Genomic DNA, 17688 nt, shown 5'->3' on the forward strand with positions numbered 1-17688 from the left:
ATGCCATTCCATCACACAGTATTACCTAAGTGGGTCCCTGTCACATCTTTTTTTTTTTACCTCAACTGAGTTCAATATAGTATTTAAAACCCAGTGGGTGCACATACACACATACACACACACACACACACACACACACACACACACACACACACATACACACACACGAATGTTACCTTAATGAAAGAATGGCTTATTACCCAGCAGCCATAATTCAAAGGGACAGCTTTGGGCACAGTGAGCATTAGCTGTCTGAGGTGGAAGAGAAGGTGACACAGAATACACTAACAGGGAGCCCTTCACTCATCTAAAGGCAGAGCCCTGTTCTGGAAGGCTCAGCACCCATCCTTCAGCCGTTCCATTTCACTCAGGGAGAAGACATCTAACTTGGAGCTAAAACATCTGATTTCATCACTGTCCAAATTGAAGAGAACTGGGGTATTCTATTTTGTATGCCAATTTTATCTCCAAGTCAGCTTCTCTCTTAGAAACCCATGAGGCTTGGTGGGGCCATGCCTGTAACCCCAGCCCTTACAGCCTTTACAGGTAAAGGCAGGCGAACCATGACTTCAAGGCCATCCTCAGGTACACAGAGATTCTGAGGCAACCGTCGGCTAAAATATTAAAAATGAAAATAAAAACCCTCTGGGTTCAGTTGCAATCACAGGGCTCCACTGAGACATGCTCTCTAACTCACAAGACGCTCGCCTTCAGCACACGATTGTCAACTTACTTGCCACAACTAGATCAGCATCCTGTTCCTTTCAAACTCTGTAAAACAAAAAATAAGAGACACATTAGAAAAGAACTCAATGGTTTCTACACACAAAACTACCACAAAGCCCCGCCACGCCGTTCCCACCTGTCAAGGATGATTAATTTGCCCATAGACTGTCTGCATTCACATAATTTCTGCAGTTGCCACAGACACCTACCTGCCACAGCAAAGACCAGTGGGACAGAAGGGATCAGACAGACAGACAGACACACACACACGCCCCTCTTCTTAGGGCCTCTAAAGGTCATCCTTAGTTGGTGGACATGAGGAATGAGTGTTTTCAGCTCAGTAAGATGGCTCACACCCGCCCTTCAGGTGCTCAGGAGGCTGAAGCCAGTGACCATCACACCCTGGGTCAAGGGCAAGTCTGGCTACAGAATGAAACCCTAATTCAAAGGAAAAGGAAACAAATCTCTTTCCAGGTCCAAGCCCAAATTTACCTCAATTCTCCTCTGTCTTTGTCAACCCACAGCCTGTTTTTTCCTTCTCCTTCTGTGACAAAGTCTCACTCTGCTGTGCAAGCTGGCAGTGAACTGAGGGGCCTCCTGCTCACCCCACCATGCTGACTGCAGGCATGAGCCACAAAGCCTGTCCCAAGGCAGCTCTTTGCAGTGCTGTTACCCCGGGAGCCAGGGCCTCCCTCTGCAGGTCCACTAACTCAGTCTCTACCGACTCGTCTGTTGCATGATAGCCCCAGGATGACCCTAGGACCCTGTGCCAGCATCCCTAAGTTTGCGGGGGTGAGAGGTAGGCAGTTCCAGCTGGTCTGTGTGCTTTGCCTACAAGCTGTAGTATTAAAGTGTGTGGTTTGTTACTTGCCTTTATCTGTCTGAATAAAATTTCTGTTTTAGTCAAGTGTCTTAAAAGAACAATAACCATGGTTGGAGTATGTATGCAGAAAGTCTGAAGTCTGAGTTGAGGAGTGAAGGACAAGGAGCAGAAACATTTTTTTTTCTTAGTTATGACTCATGCTTTTGCAGTTTGGCCTTTATCATCTCTCCTCCCAAATGAATTACTAGTCCCATCCAAAGCATCCCCTCCCACACATACAGAACAGAATTTTAGCAGTGTCTGACAAGATGCGCAGTTTACAGGAACATCATTGATTCATTAATCAAAGATGACTCCAAGCTGGGGGGTGGGGGGAGGGAGATGACCATAGGGAAGAAATCAGAAACTCATACACTGCCCTATGCAGGTGGGCATTCCAATCATGAGCTTACTGCAGACAAGCAAGAGACCATCACCTGTGGCCTCTCTGCTGGCTAGCCCACTGGGGAGTCACAGGGCTGAGCTGTGCAACACTGGGACCCACTCTGCCCTGGAACTTGAACTTAGCTCCTAATAACCCAGGAAGTGTAATTCAGTGTCACAAAGACGTCCAACTAAAGGCAGCATTTGTGTCAGTCTTCCTTCCTCTGACGCTTCCACAGGTTAGGAGAGCTGTTCTGATTTAAACGTGACAACAGAAGGGTTTTCTATTTTCAAGGTGAGCGACTCCTTCATCCAGTACAGAGGGCTTTAAAGGTCCTCACCTTTTCCAGCAAAGGAAGGGAATTTAATATTCCTTCCTGTGTGCACTGCAAAACTGTGCAACACCAGATGCTGAATCCATAGCAGATTGTCAAGGAATGCCCTTCCCTGAACAACACTACAGCAACTGGTACCAACAGGAAAACTGACGGCCCATTTGGAGCAGGAGCTGCTGGCTCGCTCCTGCACAGTCTCATCCATCCATACACATATACATTCATATAGTACCATCCAATTTCTTTTTCAGGCTTATTAAACAGATGGAGTTAACTAACAAAGAGTCTATGAATTTACAGCCATAAACGCAGAGGGGATGCCACAGTTTTGACTTCAGAACCTCACATGCAAGGCAGCTCGGCATATGTTTAGGCACCAGCTACCTTGTTTCAAAGAGAATATGAATGAATAAAATCAATGTTGAAAAAAAAAATGTATGTGACAGCCCCATCCAGAATGAAGAGTGCCATTTGTTTCTAAAACCACACAATGTTTTTCTTCATAGCTGTGTTTTTGAAAGTTAGAATAAGTTTTAGCCATAAAATGTTTAAAGGAAACAAATATTTTAATTAAAAATGACCTGCTTTTCTAAAATCACTTAAAAAGCTGACCAACTATCCTGATTTATCTATATTCAATCCTGACTGTAAGATATACAAGTTTTAGGTTTAGATTTCCAGGTTTAAGGTGAGATAAATCTCCCCTATTCCCTGTGTGTGCCAATAGATAAAGATATCGATATGTAGATAGAGATATGCATATGTAGATAGAGATGCATATGCAGATAGAGACATGCATATGTAGATAGAGATATGCATATGCAGATAGAGACATGCATATGTAGATAGAGACATGCAGTGACAGAGTAACTAACAAAACTGTACTTGTTCACACATTATAAATAGTTGCCTAAATAATCTGTTGTGGGCTTTGGGATAGTCGGATATTCCCCATGCTTTTAGTCTTTGCTCGAGTAGTCCTGATGTTTTAGATCACAGACTTATATAACCTGACACCACAATAGAAAAGGCTAATCCTTAATGCCTAAATATCTGGTCTATTGCATGAATGGAGACCAAAGGACAGACCCCACCTAAGTCTTAGCATAAACCCTGCCAACGCTAGCTATTATACACTGAACTGTTCTGATCACGTAACCTTCCTTCCAGCCTTTGGGGAAATAAATACTCTGACAATGAAACCACGGTCTGAGTGTGAAGGTACAAGGTTGTCACCCCAGCACTTAGGAGGGGAGGTAGGAAGGGTACAGTTTAAGCTCATCCTTGGCTTCATGACAATGCCAACATGTTCTACATAAGACCCTGTCATGGAAAACCTAAATAACTAAATACAAAGACTACAATTTTATAGTCTCTTGACGTGGCATCTTCCAGCTTTTGCTGACCTGGCATTTCTGAGTGCCCAAGGACCAAGGACACCATGACTTAAGTTTGGAACAAGCACAGACAAAGAAACCAGTGCATAAAGGAACACAGTGAATAGCAATAGCTTGGAAGTGCTCTAGGCTAGAGCAGTACGGAGAGACTGATGGCTGGTTGGAGGGCAGAAGGAGGGAAACTGAGGTAGACACCAGCCTGTGAGATAAGGCCAGGCTGAGATGAAGTGGAGATTTCTGGTTTCTCTGGAGACTCAGTTGTGTCATGTGATGTTGCTCTGGAAACTGTCTTATGAGAGGATATTTAACTGAAGCAGACACACAAGAGGACGTTTTGTTGGAACAGATGTGGTGTTTTCTGGAAGCTGTCTTATGAGAGGGCATGTGATGTTTTGCTGGAGCAGATGTTTGGAGGGTGCATGATGTTTAGAAAGAATATAAACCCTACAGAGAGTGAGAAGATGCTCTTGCATTGCTTCTCCTTGCACGCTTCGCTGGTCTTCATTGTGTGTGAAGAGCGGTCTGTGTGTGCACTGGATGGGGGTAGGGAGGCAAAATGTACAGAGATTATGCTACCCCCACAAACTAACCAGAAGATAACTTACCTCTTTAATTTAGTCCTGAGGCTCTAGATTTAAAATAAATGACAAATATCCTATTGGAAAATTTTGCTTATTCTTCACAAATCATTTTTGGTGATCCTTTTCATTAAAAAAAGGGGGGGGGGGTTTAAATTCAATACTATGCTCTAAAACATATGGTCAATGTAAAAAATAATAATAATAAAAAGGTGATCAAGGAGGCTGAGGGGGTGACTCAGAAGACAAGAGTACTATGGAAGGCAAGGCCTGCAACCCCAGCATCGAAGTGGGCAGGGAGATCCCGGGATACCACTGAGCTTCAGGTTAAGTGAAAGATCCTCTCCCCTCTCCCCAAAATGTGGAAAGTGATGGAGAAAGACACTCAAGCTCCCCCTCTGGCCTGTCCATGCTCATCCATGGGTATGCGTGCGTGCACATACACACACACACACACACACACACACACACACACACACACACACACACAGACACACACACACAGGCACACACTTGCACGAGCTCGCAGGCACACTCACGCAGTTGAGCTACTAAAATGTCATCAATTATTGTCATAATCATATCTTATATGTGATGAAGGAGATTCAAGGTCCATGAGAAACTTGGAGCATTATTTTATCTTAAAAAAATGGAAGACTGAGAGAAAAATGAGGCGTGTTTTCCACTGTCAGAGTATCTTCTTCATTCCACTTTCAGCACTTCTCTCTGCTGGCAAAGGTTTAAAATATTCATTGACCTTCCAGAACCATCTCCACATTACTGGACACATCGCATCTGAACGGCTTCTTTCTGCTCCAGTATCACAGCTCCATTGAGTCACAGCTGAAGGACGAACCTCGGGGATCTACGTGCTGTGGTGTCAGTGGTGATGGAGGATAAAACGACCATTTGATAGCAACATCCATATCGAGCCTGTCGACAGGGACGAGTGTTCCTTCGGTTATTCTTAACTTAGAATCCAAAGCACAAAAAAGACCAGGCAGGGGACAGACTCTGCTATAATCCCACAGAAAGCTTGGGTGCAGAGAGAACACACACAAAAGCTCCTCAATGCTCTCCAATGCAGGGTGCCCTTGGCTCCCTGCCGGGACTTGGGGGGAGGTGGGGAGCAAGAACAGGCCCACTTTCACAGTGGTCTACCCAAGGCCTGTGCAGCTGCAGACAGACGCACAGTGTCTGGAATCTTCCATGCTCATGGCCACCATGATGGCCTATGTGCCCAACAGTGCCGGCTCAGACAAGGCTGTTCACTGCAGGGCTTCAGCTCCCCATTTCCCTAAGAAAAGCAGACTTTCCTCTAGCCATTCATTCTGCTCCCAGTCTAGCACTTTCTCCTAGGTTGTGCTGACACAGAAACCTAACAAGGTTCAACATGAGTCCAGCTGTCGCCTCTTGCCCTGGCTTCCCTACCCGAGTCCAGGCACAGTGACCAAGTGTCTGTGTAAACGGAGCACCAGGCAAAGACAAAGCTGGAGCACAATGATACGGGACTCTGACACCAAGGGGAAAAGCCTAGGCAAACATGGCTGGCGGTCTCTCATGCTTCGAGTAGAACATAGGCTTCAGCTAATGCTATGTGTGTTCATTTACCCTTTGTTTATGTAAGTAAATAGTCCCTATGCCTCCTTAAGAAGACTTCTGCAAAATACAAAAGTCTGGAGCTATGGAGATGGCTTAGTTACTAAAGCATTTCCCTTACAAGCACAAGCAGCTCAGTTTAAGCCCCAGAAAACACACGCACGCACCTGGGGTGTGGTGACACATGCATGCAATGCCATAGCTGGCCAGGCAGAGGGAGAAAGATACCTGGCGCCCACTGTCCAAGTCACCTAGTCTCTTTGGGAGTTCCAAGCTAATGAAAAGGGGTGAACAGCATTTCTGAAATGACACCCAAGGCTAGATGCACCCCCATATACACAAATATGGATCCAGTATTTCCCTGCACATACAAATATAACATTTATCACTAACACCTCCATCCTGCACACACAGTGGGGAGCCCACATGTTTTCTGAGGGAACCAGTAGGAGAAGTATGGCAAATACTGTACTCAGATACCATCGACCGCAGGGCCCGTTTCTATTACAGTCTATGCTACCTAATGTTGACCCTCGCCACCGACAAATCTAGTACACTCTAAAATAGAAAAGTCTGGTCCACAGCCAGGGAGATTGCTGTTGGCTGGGAAACCAAGTGCTATCCCTGGCCCTTCTGTTCATGAGCTCTGTGACTGGGCCTGCGGGTGCAGCCAGGGTCACATACTAAAACCCACAGGCTCAGGCAGGTATACAACACGTGCAAAGCAGATAATATGAGGTGACTCCTTCCCAAGATGTCAGTCACACACTGCCCTGCCCTGGGGTTAGGGGATTGGGAAATGCTGTCATTAGACATTTTTTATTTTTTAAATCTCAGTTTTTATGTAAAACTTCTCTGTTTGAAAGTATGATTCTATGTTTTTAAAATGTAATGTCTATTCCATGAGGACTATGCCTCAACTTCTCTTTCTGTCAGGAAGGAATTTGAGTGACTCTTGCTCATCCACAGAGACTTATTAAGAGCATAAAAGAGGTTTGTGTTGTTATATACCAAAACAATCCAAGTAGACTCACAAGCACCGAGCAGAGAGACATGATCCTTAATATTTGCCGAAAATTCAGCACCAGCACACACATTTGAAAGCAGACATGCACACACTGGCTTCTGAATCTCATACTCAGAGGATGGGTATGGCTACTCCAGATTTAGCATCAGAGTATGGCGTACAAGCCTGCTAATAAATGCAATGTGGATGCAGGCAGTATAGACAACCAGCTTAAGAACGGCAAAAAACAAAACAAAACAAAACAAAACAAAACAAAACAAAAAAAACCCCACAAAACAAAACAAACAAACAAACAAAAACCAGGAGCTGAAACATGGGATAGTGGCCAGAGAAGAAGGCTGAAGGGAGCGTGAGACACAGGTGTGTTAAATGATGGCCACACTAAAGCAAAGACACAAAACCAAGGACTGACCAAAGGCATGGTGTCAGCAAAATACCAAAGTGTGCTGGGACCCAGCAAAAATTGTGTCAATATATTTAGAAGTCAAGATCTAGCTATAGAGGCTTTCCTGAACAGTCAGGAAACACAGGCACACAGACAGACAGACAGACAGACAGACAGACACACACACACACACACACACACACACACCACACATATTCACAAACACACGCACATGCAAAAATCACATGCACACACGCACACAAACAAAAAAAGACAGGTCTTTACTCCAACACACACTGCCCTACATTTTACACTGTGCCAGTTCTGTATCTGTCTCTTTTTAGCCTACTTCTATCACAGTCTCTCTTTGCTAAAATACATTAGTTACTATGGAAACGATGTCACAGTGTGTAAAACCATTTACTGTCCTTGGAAAGGCGCTCACGATAAAACTGAACAGTGGCACGCTTACAAAGAGAAGCAGCAGAAAACAGGTGCTCAAGAGCACAGTCTCAAAAACCGTGACTTCAAAGTACCCTCTACTCCAGTGTCCCATGTCCCTGGTGGCTTTTGCTTGTCACACCCCATCAACCAGAGGAGCCCCCTGCCAAGTTATATAGGCCATATGTGCTTAAAACAAAGTCTCCCATCTAATGTGCTGCAAACAATCAGCTCCCTTTGGTTCACACTTTCTTCCAAGGAGAGAGGGAGAAAGGCTAGAACATGGCGGAATAGAATGGATGGTCCAGGGCACACCCTGCTCTCTTAACTGTCTTTGGAGATAGACATAGAACACTAGAAACCTAGAGAGGTAGACCTAAATTTTATTACCACTATGGGTAAGAAATAAGGGACTCGCCTTCCGTTTTTTCCTTCTAACTTCAAGTCAAGTTCACTACATTAAAACAGTGTGCAGGAACCGAGCATGGCGGTGCACACTTGTAATCAATCCCTGCACTTCAGGAGCTGAGACAGAAGGATCTTCAGTTCTAGGCCAGCCTAGGATACAGAGTGAGACCCTGTCTCAATTAAAAATTTTTTTTTTTCATTTTTCATTTTAGTTTTGCTATATCTTGCTTTTTTTTTTTTTTTTCAAGAAAAGCTAGAAATCTCAGATTTTGTGTGAAACTGCTCTTTTAAAAGCATGAGTCTATATGTTTAAAGTGTGCTGGATGCGTGTTGTAAGTTCTATGCTCCTACATATGTATAAACATATATATGCAAACACACGTGCACAAACTTGGCAAGAATTATGTTAGTTACCCCGACAAAGCAAGCAGCATGTATATGTCAGAGGGGCCATGGAGAGCAGGTCTACATCCTGTCATAGGAAGAGGGAAATGACATGACCGTGGTGACAGGCTTTCTTTAGAACCCACCACTGTGGAAGTGAGTCTAGGTGGGCAAAGAGCAGGAAAAGGTCTCAGAAACAGTAACAGGAGAGGGCCCAAGGCGGGCAGGGTGACTGTGAGCTGGGGCTTGCTCCGCTCACTCAGGGTAAGCGTCTACATGAGCTGCTTCCCCTCAACAGCCACCTGTCACAGTGTCACTGACCCACCAGGCTTGGGCTTTGTACACTAATGGTTCTGGCACTTTCCTGACACAGAACTGCCCACCAGCGAGGCAAACAGCATAGTGAAGGGAAATTTTATTTCAACAGCGACAGTCTATCTCTTTCCTGACCTTCCCAATCATGGGACAAGGAGTCTTCCTTTCAACGACAATGCTTGGACTATTCACCATGGGCTTACAAGAATCCCTTGGACAAGAGAAATCCAGGTCAGCTAGCTCCATCCAATCCTGACTAGCAGTGACACGTGCATTTCACACTGCTGCCCATCACAGACGATGTCACCGTGTTGCAGCCACGCTGAGCCTGCATGTGTAAGAATGGCCGCTCTCGTTATTGCACCTGCCATTTAGTGAATGGCTATGCTTACCATTTAGTGAATGGCAGGATCTTTTCTAGCCACAGTGAGGCCCAAGAAAAACAAACTGCAAGTTCAGCTTTTAGAACTAAGTATAACATTTCTGCTTTTCTTTTCCATGCCGGGCGAACTCTATTCCTGAGCTACAGACCCGACCCCAAGTCTTGTTTTCCAAGGAAGCTGAAGGTAAATGTGAATTGGCACAAAATGTATGTTGATATTTACTATCTACCATGGGGGTTTCCCCGACTGAGAACGCACATCACAAATCCACTGAGGAAGTACCACACGGCACTTCAGATGCCGACAGCTTCTGCAGTAAGACTGCTGGTGACGACGGCTTCACCCATGCGCCTACAGGAGAGTTGTGACAGTGAGGGTGAGGCGAACGAGCAGAAGACATCCAAGCTCATGCCAGCGAAAGCAAGGGAGGAAACTGAGCACACGAGCCTCCAAGATTCCATGCTCGGACTGCTTCGTGACACTTGGGGGCCACCTTGCCTTGTGGCAGGCTTCTGATGGGGCTCCTGGTTTTAAGTGGACACAGAGTCAGTAGAGAAAACTGTCATCCTCCTTCATCTAAGAGAGCACACAGAAGTGCCGCAAAACAACTTCCTTCATTAAGTTTTGGACTGCAGGTATTTACTGGAGGTATCAATTCTAAAATATGGAGGGAAGACTCATGATACTACTTGGCAAAAGTGTTTACACATTCCATTATTTGGGGGCAGGGGCGTCGCCCAGGAAGAGCCTCCGTTCAGTAGAATTTGTTCTGCGCTCACCAGGGAATCTGCACCTGCAGAGTCTCTTTTTCAAGCAGAATTACTACGGTGTATGCATAACTGCTACTCACAGGTATGGATTTCAGGAAGTAGCCATACACATAATTCTGAAGGGACTGAAGTAACTTCATGAGAAAATTAAAAACTCACTCTTCATTAAAAATATACCAGTGACATGGCACTAAACACTGACTCCGTGAGTAGCAGACATCACAGCATTCTTGTGAATGCACAAATACTCAGGGTAAGAAACGGTTTCTCTAATGTGTACATAAATATATTTTTAAGTTTTAGACATGTTATTTTAGCCTTTAAATAGAACCACTTCACAAATCCAAATTTTTTTTTACTTGTCAACACATCAGCATACACACACACACACACACATACACACATTTCTAGAATTATATTTAGTGACTCTTTTCAATTAAGTCATGGCTCCCCATATCTAACTCTCCTGGCTCTCACTGACAAGACCAGGAAAAACATGAGATATATTTATGGTTTGAGATCCGCCCAAAGTGTTACAGTGATTTTCTAGCAGGAAAATCCATAAGCACTGTCCCACCAGGCGGCTCCCACCACACCTCCAACCAACGCATGTTTTAAAAACAGGCCTAAAAATTTCCTTTCAAAAATTACTAGTTATTTCAGGACGTAGCAGGATTTTAAACTCATCTTCCTAAGTGTAATACCATCCTTGTATGCATGTCAGTGAGAAATGAAACGTAATTAAAGAGTTTGTCTCTCTCACTTGAATGTTCTGGAAAGTACTTATGAATTATACTTGGAAATGAATCCCTGCATATCGGATGCTTTATTTAGTACATGGGGACTGAATAAAAATGAAGGGCATCTCCCCTTGTGTTTAGGGATATCATTTCTAGCATTTCCCCCCTTACGTTTAAAATACTGAAATAGAGAGAACTAGATAGACATTTTGTACACAGAGTAAAATTTACTCTCCACCATCAGGGCAAGTCCAAGAAAGACTTGAACTTTAACATATGCTTCCCTGACCTGAGATCCCTCCTTCCACGGCACTGAGAAGAACTCACCGTAGCCAAATCCCTCACTACAATGTGTGGTTCCAAGTAGACAGCTCTAGCCCGAAGGGCAGGACTTCTCATTTTGTGCTCAAAGCAAGCCTGACACAGCTATACTCATCAATGATTTCCTCAAAGGAGTGTTTCTTAAGAGCATATTCCTGGCCTTCCCACAAAGTAAAGACACAGCCTGACTGCTCAGGCTTCAAGGGCACACTCAACCACGTATTTTGAAGTCCACTACTTTATTTCTTAATGGTTGGGTCCAACTTAATTGTTAACATTGCGTTTCTGCTTATGACAGAAAAATACCACCTAGCGACAGTCTCTTAGGAGTTAGTACTCTGGTTGCTTCAGGCAATTAGTCAAATTAAATTCACCTCTAAGTGCCTCTCAAAGCCTCTTGTTCTCCCTCCTTCCTCTGGGGAAAGATGACAGACCATGGCAGTAATAAGGAGAAAGTTTGGTCCAGACCCTGATCTCTAAGCCCTTGCTGGCCCAACGAGATAGCTCTTCCTCCTCCTTTAGGTAGAGGCTTGGATCTGCTGCCATACTGGTCAAATCATTAAGATTTGGTAGTATCGCTGGGCAGTGGTGGTGCACGCTTTTAATCCCAGCACTTGGGAGGCAGAGGCAGGCGGATCTCTGAGTTCAAGGCCAGCCTGGTCTACAGAGTGAGTTCCAGGACAGCCAGGGCTACACAGAGAAACCCTGTCTCTGGGGAAGGGAAAAAAAAAAAAAAAAAAAAAAAAAGATTTGGTAGTATCTAGTTAGCCATGTTCTCAAGCCAGTCTCTAGGGTGAGACTGGAATTCTTCCTTCTCTGCACGCCCCACTCTGATTCCAGAATTCTCAGCATCTCTTCACCTACTCAGAGTAAATAGGACTCTCAGAATTACCCCCTATGCCATGTGCAAGCTTTGGGGTACCAAGGGGGACAGGAGTTCCAGGCCTGGTTCTGCCTAAATGTAACCACTAATTCAGTGGTTTTTTTCCGAAGTTCCACATAGGTAACAGGGCACACATGTCCTCTGCCTAAAGGGGTTGCTCAAAAGATCTGAATAATCCCTGAGGAAGGGGCATTGGGTCTCAGTGACCAACTATTCCTTAAGTCTAGATGTCTGCAAATGTCTGTAAGCTCTTCTCACTAAGCCAGGCAAAGATCTCTCCTTTCCATTCAGAGGAAACTGTCCTTCCAACCTTCGCGTGCTTCAGGCATCCATTCTGCCTTCTGAGGTTTGGTTCCTTGGGATCCACAGTTATTTCCCTTCTAAGAAAGCCTGTCTGTCTGTCTGTCTGTCTGTCTGTTTGTCTCTCTCTCTCTCTCTCTCTCTCTCTCTCTCTCTCTCTGATTTATTTGTTTATTTCATATATATGAGTACACTGTCACTGTCTTCAGACACACCAGAAGAGGGCATCAGATTCCATCACAGATGGTTGTGAGCCACCATGTGGTTGCTGGGAATTGAACTCAGGACCTCTGGAAGAGCAGTCAGTGCTCTTAACCACTGAGCCATCTCTCCAGCCCCAAAGCCTGCCTCTTAAATAAAGGCTTGTGCTAACTCTAGCCTCTGAAAGATGCTTGAAAGGCCTGCTTGAACATCAAAAGCTGAGCAATAAATTCTCATCCTTGGCTATGTTCAGTCCTCCCTTTATAAAGAATCCTTAGCCCCAATGGGAGAAGAATCTCAAGGCAGCAAGAATTAGGGGGAATCAAAAGAAAAGTGAGTAATAGTTGAAAATATTATTCCCGTCAAACTAGCTGTTCATGATGCAATGTCCCCAGGGTCCAGAACACTCATTAAGGATAAAAGCAATACATGCACACATCCTTCTTTCAAAATATTTATAAACGCTTGAACCAAGAACAACAGGGGCCAATGGTTTCCCATTCTCAAATTCTTTATATCTAGCGTCCTTACTGTCTACAGGTTTTCTATTGTAGAGTAGAAATCCATTTAACAAAGAGTCACCCCCTGCATCAGCATCTGCCTGGAACCCCCTATCTCCCAGAGTTTCCTTAGAAGAGGGGCTCTTCAATTCTGCCTCTTCCAACACAGCTACAGTGTTAGTTCCCTAGGAACCAGACCCTGCCCTATCACTCATGTCCAGCCTACAACCCATCCTCGATCTCTCCTTTCAGTTGATTTAAATGTTGTTTTCTTTAATGTCTTAGAGCAGCATCCCCATCACCTGACTAGTCAAATCAGTACTAAACTCTAGGTCAGCACAAGGCCAGCTTTTCATTCCAAGGCCAAAAGCACTACCATGCAAAGTTGCAAAACTGCCCTAAGGAGAGCCACTGAAACCCTCCAAGTTCCAATGGAGGGCTGGTCCACAGGCGACATGATCCGTCTAGCCACAAATTCCCATGATCCATCTGGTCACAGACACCATGATCCATCTGGTCACAGACACCATGATCTGTCTGGTCACAGACGCCATGATCTATCTAGTTGGCACAGATACACAGAGAAGCTGAGTGTTCTCTGAGCCTTCTCTAGACTCCCAAGTCCTCTTCTGTCCACCATGCCACCTCTTCCTGCCTCACCAACATCATCTCCCTCGTTGGTAGAGGACAAAGGGCAACAAAAATCCAGTGGATGCTCTGAAAGAGCAAAGACAACCATCACAGGGGCAGGGTCAATGTGTTTCATCCAATGAAAAGAGGACATCTGCACAGCTGGAGAGAGGGTAACAGGGAAGGAGACAGGCTTGCCTTAGATGTAGCAGACTGGGAACTCAACCCGGTCTCTCAGGATCATGCTTGGAATAAATGAGCTGTAATCCATCCATTTCCAGGAGCTGCTGGCACTTACAGAGCACCTGGTTGTGTTCCTTCTACATGTTTTCAAGATTCTTCCCAGGCAAACCTCACCACTTTCCAAAGAGTAATTCAGCCTCCAACTCCAGCCATACGAAGAGTATGTTCGCTAATGACACACCTATGAGAATTCTTCATAGATTTCTTCTTACAAAGAAAAGGGTGCAGTGCACCCTGTTCTCTCTGCTTTTACCACCATTTGCAAGAAGGCAAGAAAGGGAGTCACAGTGCTTTCACACAAGAGGGAACATAGGTAGAATCCAAATTATTGCCTTAAAAACAGAATATGGGGGGCTAGAGTGATGGCTCAGCAGTTAAGAACACTGGCTGTTCTTCCAAAGGCCCCAGGTTCAATTCCCAGCACCCACATGGCAGCTCACAACTGTAATTCCAGTTCCAGGGGATCTGACACCCACGCAGACACACAGGCAGGCAGAACACCAATGTACATTAAGTAAAAATAAATTATATATAAAAAAGAAACAAGCGAACAGAATATAGATTGTAAACAGCCTCTGAGGGTCCATAAGCACCGTGGACCATCCCAGGTATTGCCCACAACAGGAAAGTTTTCTTAAGATACAGCTCCATCTAGAACCATTAGTAAAACCATGCAGGAATGCAAACCAGAAAGCACATGATCAGTGCACAGCTCGACACAGTCTAATGCAACCTTTTAGTCCACCACTCCTAAAACATACAGTATTGAGGGTGATGTGCACAAAAGAAGCTGAGCAGGAACTAACTGCGTAAATGTATCACGTGGTGACATTAGAAGCCAGCAAAGGGTAAAGGCCATCTTGCCACAGCAGAGTGTGACCTCCTACACTTAAGGGGTGGGGTGGGGAAATTTTAAACTAGATTGTGCATGGCTAAAACAAATAATATGGCCCACCCCCACTTCTCAAAGATCACAATAGCATTTCAAACAACAGCGAACACCAGGCACACTCCCTTTTGCTTCTGCAACTGTCCTACATCCATAGAAAATGTTCTTTCCATGCCAGCACATAAAACCCAGCATTCAGGGGAGGGCTAGGTAGGGGAAGCCATTAATGAGGAACCCCAGTGCAGCTCACAGGTAGCTCAGAAAATGCTTAGTGAATGCCTGACAAACACCGCCCATTGTGCTGTTCTGTCTTTTGTTGGAAAAAAAAAAAAAAAAAAAGACTGGACTGATCCCTCCTGTAACCATGGGAAACATTTTATAAAATGCCCATTTCCTACCATCCCTTTGAAAGACACAGAAAAGGCTGAGGCCGAGCTACAGTGTCCAATCCTTACTTTGCGGGACCTTAACTTGGTACAGAGCCTTCCTTCCCTGCTAAACAGATCCTTCAGATGATGCCTCATGGAGATGGTCCTCCCCCAGGCAATGCTGCCTTCTGCATAGCGGACGAGACTCAGCTGAATGTGAAGTCCAGGTATAGCAGGTCCACTGTAGGTGAGGCCCTGCTTCCTCTGCCTCAGGCAGTGGGACACAGCACTGTAGGCCCATCAGCTCCCCCTCTTTTACCATCCACTACTATATGTTCCCAGTCTCCTCCAGATGTGGAGCCATTCGGTATATCCTCCCTGGTCTTGCATGTCCCTCTGCAGTGTGGGAGCCTCCATCCCTTGTCTCATCTCCTTCTCTCCCTTTGAAAACATGGTAGCAGAGGGGAAGACCTAACTACTTTCCAAACTTTCAGCAAAAAACTAAAGCTTCTGAACGAAGTTCTTTAAACACATAACATTTTAATGACATGACAGATCTTGAGCAGTCTAAGAGCACCACTAAACTTACACCACAGTCAGTAGGTGACTACTGACTGCGTCTTCTGTCACCATAACGCACTCGGAAAGATGCCAATCCAATACCATGATATCCAGGAAACACGCTGCACTTCAGACCTTGCCCCGGGGCCCATCCAAAGCAGCATCTATTGACCTTCTGCTTATGACACTGCTACAAGCTGTAAGCGGATAGACCTAAGGATGGACCGGCTAACAATATGCTGGCACAAAATGGCCCAACAATCTCTTTGAGAAGACAGAACTCTCATATAAGGACTTGAGGAACCTGGAGAGCTAGTCTTAGCTAAATCTGTAGCTGAAGTATTAACCTGGGCAAATCCTAAAGCTTGAACCTTGGATTTCTCGTATCAGCTTTTAAATAACGCATGGCATCATGTATTAGAATGCTACTGAGAGAGATAAATGCTTACCGTAAGAAAATAAAGACGGAGGCTCTAACTGGGCCTTGACAAAGGGAAAGAATTCTAATTCTAAAGGGAAGACTAGGGTCCAGGAAAGGCCATTAAAAGCAAGGACACAAGATACAGTGAATGGACAGCCATCTTGGCTAAGTAGTGAGGTGAGCCGGGTATAACTAAGAAGGGCATGGAGGCAGGAGGTTTCCGAGGCGCTCCTCAGGATCCTGGTCTCTCTCCTCCCACTCTGTGGGTGGTTAGCACACAGGAGGAACCAGAGGCAACATCAGCTCCTGCTGACAAGGATCAGGGCCTCCCCACTCAATCCAGAAGCATGGGAGTGAAGCAAATGTTCTCTGTAAGACAGAGTCACAAGGACACATATCCCGAGGATGTGGACCAGACCGAGGTGTACAAAGAACTGGCTCGGAGCCAACGATAAGTGATAAGAAGGAGACTGTGTTAAAGACGTTGCTGATACGCCAGCTCCGGCAGAGCCCTGTGTCTGAGAACAGTAAGATGCTGTACTTGCATTTCTAGGTTAGAAGATAAACTAGAGCAAAGGGACACCCTCAAACTGAGAAGCTAACCAGGGAAACTGGGAACAGAAACCAGCGCTTCTTAAAACACTCTGATGTTACGTGGTAAAATTAAAATAAAACTGAAACAAAACCAAATTTTACGTGTGTCAGTATTTGAACATGTAATGAACTGATGGGGGATCATCTGCCTTCACTGGGGTTTAAACTGGACAGGTTGTCACAGACGTACAGAGACACTTTTGGGGGGAGTAAAGGAGGACTGGGGAAAGTTCTCCAGGCTTTGTTGTGGCAAAGAAAAACTGGCTCACTTTAAATTTTCCATTAAAGTCCTACTTTTCAATATAAAGCAGATGGACTCCTTACACAACTTCTAAAAAGCCTACTATTTTGGGGTACCTCAAAGATGGAAGCTCTGAAGAAAATAAAGTCTCTGAATTCACCAAATAAAAACCCACTAGCACATTCAAAAGAAGCAGAGACACAGAAACCTTTAAAATGCAAGTTGAGAGGTCCTCTTGTCTCAAAGGCCAAGCCTCCTCCAACTCCTGGCTGGGGGTCACGTCTAACAGTTCCTATGGCTCCCACCACTAGCTAGAGCTGGAACTCTGCTTGCCTTAGTTCCTGCCTTCTGGAAGTCCCTCCTCCCCCTCTATTCCCACTGCTCCTCCCAGCTACAGAAAAGATTTCAAAGTGCTCTACCCTCCCTGGCCTCCTGTAATCTTAATGTGGCCTGGGACCGTGCACTCCAGCAGGGCCCAGGTACTCTGCACTTGCTGACACACTGTGCTCTAATGAGGTAAACCTGGCTTTATTACCTGTTTGCTGTTCTACAAGGGTGGATGGCAGAGCAAAAGGGCCAAGGCTCGCCATGCACTAGCTCTGAGGTGGCAGCATGGGAGCTCACTCGCACTCACAGTCGCAATCTCTTTTTAAGGATGGAGCAAAAGGAAAGGAAGGAATGTAGACGCTGGAGCCAGACCGCCTGGGTTCCAATCCCTACCTTTGCCACTTACCTGTCCTGACAAAAGTCACATAACCTTTATGCTTCAGTTTTCTTGCTAAGTCAGGCTAATAATGTCACG

The 17688-nt window shown here is 45.1% G+C and overlaps 1 protein-coding gene across 3 annotated transcripts in view; it reads right to left on the bottom strand.

Moving 5' to 3' along the window:
- Fyn (FYN proto-oncogene, Src family tyrosine kinase) overlaps positions 1-17688 on the bottom strand; it is a 191723-nt gene that overhangs the window by 166849 nt on the left and 7186 nt on the right. For all 3 annotated transcript variants that reach the window (XM_034523784.2, XM_034523783.2, XM_034523781.2), the window contains exon 2: positions 734-771. The gene's annotated coding sequence lies outside the window, so the exon portion shown is untranslated. The remainder of the gene's footprint in view (positions 1-733; positions 772-17688) is intronic.

Source organism: Arvicanthis niloticus, chromosome 20 (genome assembly GCF_011762505.2).
Source record: "Arvicanthis niloticus isolate mArvNil1 chromosome 20, mArvNil1.pat.X, whole genome shotgun sequence".
Lineage (NCBI taxonomy): Eukaryota > Metazoa > Chordata > Mammalia > Rodentia > Muridae > Arvicanthis > Arvicanthis niloticus.